The 4,344-nt window shown below is 40.7% G+C and overlaps 1 pseudogene; it reads right to left on the reverse strand.

Moving 5' to 3' along the window:
- Positions 1 to 314: 314 nt before the first annotated feature.
- Positions 315 to 1,390, reverse strand: LOC100954363 (annotated as a pseudogene).
- Between the last annotated feature and the right edge of the window lie 2,954 nt (positions 1,391 to 4,344).

Below are 4,344 nucleotides of genomic sequence, written 5' to 3' on the forward strand. Positions count from 1 at the left end.
CTACTTGGAGGACTACGGAACATGAGCAGGCACAGAAAGCTAGTCTTCGGACTGCTTTTTCAAAGCTTGAAATTGACCATCATTTGAGGGGGCAAAAAAAAAAAAAAAGTGAGTACAGATTAGGAGGCACTTACGTATAGAAAAAAATTCTAATTAAAATGTTTTAAATAGACTCTTTTAGATTTTTTTTGATACTGGAAGTATGATCACTATCATAAAGTATTTCTCTTCATCACAAAAATTCCACATATTAAGGATTTCTGCAGTCCAGGGACGGAAAAATTATCTAGAAACTCTTGGCCTGAGCAAGAAATCTAAAAAGGCTCTCCAAACTCTTGAGTTGAAGTATCGTCCTTTGCAATAATATGCTTGAGTTCTTCAACTCATCGCTCACACATCTTGTATAAATTCTGTCTCAGCACAAACTGTATAGACTTTTCTAATGAAGGATCTTTTTCGATCAGCATTTTCACCACCATCCTGAAAGTTTCAGAGTCTCGAAACCCGTCCAATTGCTTTGGTTTTTGATGCTATTGCTTTAGAGCGACTGTTTAGCTGACTGTCTTCAAATAACTATGCCGTCCGCTGCATTTGCCTCAGGTTCTTCTGGCTGGTCAATGAACAATGGTGCTGTGGATCCCGCCTCATACTCAGAAATTTCAGGCAAGTTACTCTCATCTGACTTCTGTAGCTTTTCAGCAGCCCACTTGCTTGCAGCCTCAGCAAGTTCTTTCTCAGTTAGCCTACTAGGTTTGTCCAACACGTTTGATGATGAAAACACTGAAGAACTCCAGGGCAAAGTATCTCTTGATGTTTTCCAAGATTGTACAGGCCTCTCCTTATCTGTTTCTGGCTTGGTTTCATGCTGCCGTTTGTAGGAGACATCCACGCATGGACATTCTCTGTTGAGACCGATGGAGAGTATGGTTTGCTCTTTCTGGAGAGTAGCTTCTACGACTGACACTAGAGCCAGATCGGCTATGCGGAGAATCTTTTCGGCCTACAGGTGATTCCCTAAAGAACCAATTATCGCTCTTATGAGCAGACCTGTGTCTCCCATAATGGGAAGAGTAGAAACCTTTTCTTGTAAAGCCATCTCTCATGTCCCTGTATTCAGGCTGTTGGCTTGCAGAATGATCATCTCTTGCCCATCTGTAACCAGATTCATCTTCTCTGCGGCCCTCGACAGAGTCTCAGTAATCGACATGACTGTAACATCTACGGTAGTAGCTTCCTTCACCAGGTCTGTCTAACAGTGGTGATTTCTTTGGCACAACAGTGACCACTCTATGGTAGCCATCACTGGGGTGGTTTCGAGGAGGTGCACGTTCTCTTGAAAGTCTTTCCTATGTGGTCCCTCTGACCACATTTTATCTCTTCTGTAAGCCAATCAGAAGAGATTCTTCATATTCTGTAATGGGAATGTGAAGCATGGTAGGTTTGGTTGACCACAAGTTTGCCAAGAAAATTAGTCCCAGAGGTCCCCTGGTGGATGTGGAGGCATTCAGGCCTCTCAAAATTCAGCCGCACCCTGGCTGGATGGCACTGGCCTCTCTCTAGAAGACATGGGCTTCAGTCTGGATTGATGGTGTGGGGTTCCTGGCTGCTGGCGTGCAGGCTCCCCGGGAGCGTTAGAGGCCTGCTCTGTATGTGCTGGTGGGTAGAAGTTGAGTATAAACTACCGTGCATTTTTTCCTGGGTTTTCTGTAGGAATGGTGGCCCTGTTACGGCCACTTAGAGAGAAAGCTGCAAGTGCCCACTTAGACTTACAGGGAAAAGGAAAAAGGTGCCAAGCAGTTAAACATTTGTCCACACCAATACTCAAGACGAGTCAGTCTATGAATCCAGCTCTCCCCAACTAGATTGAGATCTCCACCACAAAAAAAACCTGTTTTGAGCTTTTTTTTTTTTTTTTTTTTTGGTAGCTCCTGAAGTGCCTACTACTAAGCTGGGTATGTCGAACTCCTTCAGTAAGATTACCGACTTCCTGACTTATCTTGGGTCACTAAAGTTACCTAACTCAGTCTTCTTTTTGCATAATAAGGCACTACAGCAAAGCAAGCCCATATCTTAGACTCAACACTTCCCTTTATTCTGAATACCACGGCGTCTCTCTACCCTCAACCATGCGGGCATGATGGTTGCACGACTCAAAGGCGGCAGGAGTTTCCAGAACCCTCCATGGAAAACTCCCACCTGATCCCACAGGTGTGGCAGCCTGCAAGCCAGTCCCACGCAGTTTGTTTTAACTTACCTTAACTTACCTTTGTTTAATTTACCTTCTCCACACCCTTCCAAGTATACTGCTATAATGACATTTTCTGTTTTTAATAACTAGCAGTTATTAACACTTAATAGACATTGTCCCTAAGAGCCTTTTATATACTATCTTATTTCATTTTCAGAACAAGCAACCACATGAGGTAGGTCTTATTACCAACCTCATCTGAAGAGGAAAGCGCCAAGTACAGGCAAAATATATATCCTGCACAAGGTCACATCCCTGATGAGTGACCCCAGGATGTGGGCCTCCTGAGCCTTTTTTCTCTTAATTAATCCCATCCTGTACTCCCTCCTAGGATTATTTATTCCATTGTTTTTTGATTTAGAAGTTTTCTCCAAGGACAAGTTGTCAAGGTAACCTCTGTGCCTCATTAAATTATCTTTTTCACTGTATGCGTTCCTCTTTTTTACCTCCTTAAAAATCCATCTCTGGTTGTTTGTTTGTTTTTAAGAAAAAGTACTTGAATCTCTAGTTACTTTATGATACTTTCTTAATGATCTCGATTTTCTCTTAAAGCCTATAACCAAGTCAATATGGCACATTTGTAAAGGTTCATGTAAAATAAATTATTTAGGAATATCAAGAAACTTTTCCTTGTAGTTCCCACATTAAAAAATAATCCTTGGTGTTTTAAGTAAAAATACTCAAAACCCTATAAGCCTTTTTGATGAAGGGAAGAAAAGTGCAGAATGTACCTAAGTGTGTACAGTATTGGTTTTCTCCAGCTTAGTAAGAGATTAAAAAGTTGACAGCTATGATTTTATAAGCATGAGAATGTGTATCATGTTTCCTTAATACCAGTTATACCTTCCAAAGAAACTCTCTTTTAAGATGAGCCCTATCTGCCAAACCAACCTATCATCTTGGAACAGTTAAAGGTTTTAGAGTTTCCTCCTCTGGAATCTTACTTGCATTGGACAGATTTTGAAGATTCCCTAGACATGTCTATTTAGTGGATGTCATGTACCTTGTAATGTAGAGTTTGCAAAAGCAAATGATTACTTTGTTGTAAGCTGGGGGCTCATGGTTGGCTTTGCTCTATACACCCAAGAGTTGGCATCTAAAGTAGCGAGGGACACTTAACAACCAGGTTCTTCCCTTCATATCTTGCCTGCACCCCTTTCTAGATAACTGTGTGGTCTTGGGAAAGCTACTTAAACTCCTAGTACATTGAGTTTTTGCTTCTGTAAAATGGGAATAACAATAGTAGCCAACTTATAACATGGTTGTGAAATAAGATAATCTATGTTATTGTACACATGGCAGAGTGCCTGGCCCATAATAAACACCCAATAAATGTTAGATTTGTGTCCACCCCAGCCATGGTGAAATTGAAGGTAACCTATGTTGAACTCAATTATTTTGCAAGAGTTCCATATAATTTGATATTCACATTGTAATTCACAGCTTCCTAAGAGACTTCTAGGGTCTGTTGCATTTTTAACTACTCAAAGCACAAAAGATTATTTTTCTCTATATGGACTTCAGAGGGAAAGGTCACTTTATATTCTGAAATAATTTATTTTCCATAAACCTTTACAAATGTGTTATATTGATTTGGTCATGCTGCTTAGAAGGCTTGTAGAAAGAACCAGGAATGCAGATGGACAGTTTTTGATGTGAAGGCTCTACAGCTAGGAGACAGGCAGAGGGCAGAGATTCCAGGGTCTCTAGACAGCAAGTAGAATATACACGCACAGACCCCAGATTGGGAGAAGCTGGAAGTGCCTGGAGCAAGGGGGGGAAGTGATTCTGCAATTCTCAACCTGTGTTCTGTAAAACTATTAACCCATTGACTCATGAATGCATTAACAAATTGCAGTATATGTATGCTATGGAATACTATGCAACCATAAAAAGTACGGAGACTTTACATCTTTTGTGTTTACCTGGATGGAGTTGGAACATATTCTTTTTAGTAGAGCATCTCAAGAATGGGGGGGGGAAGGTATCCAACGTACTCAATACTATTATGAAACCAATATCTATAATCACCTACACATTTATATGAATGATAAAATACAACTATAGTTTAGAAAGGAGGGAAGAGGAGGAAGAGG

The sequence above is a fragment of the Otolemur garnettii genome, unplaced genomic scaffold (genome assembly GCF_000181295.1).
Source record: "Otolemur garnettii isolate 467f Iridium unplaced genomic scaffold, OtoGar3 scaffold00010, whole genome shotgun sequence".
Taxonomy (NCBI): Eukaryota; Metazoa; Chordata; class Mammalia; order Primates; family Galagidae; genus Otolemur; species Otolemur garnettii.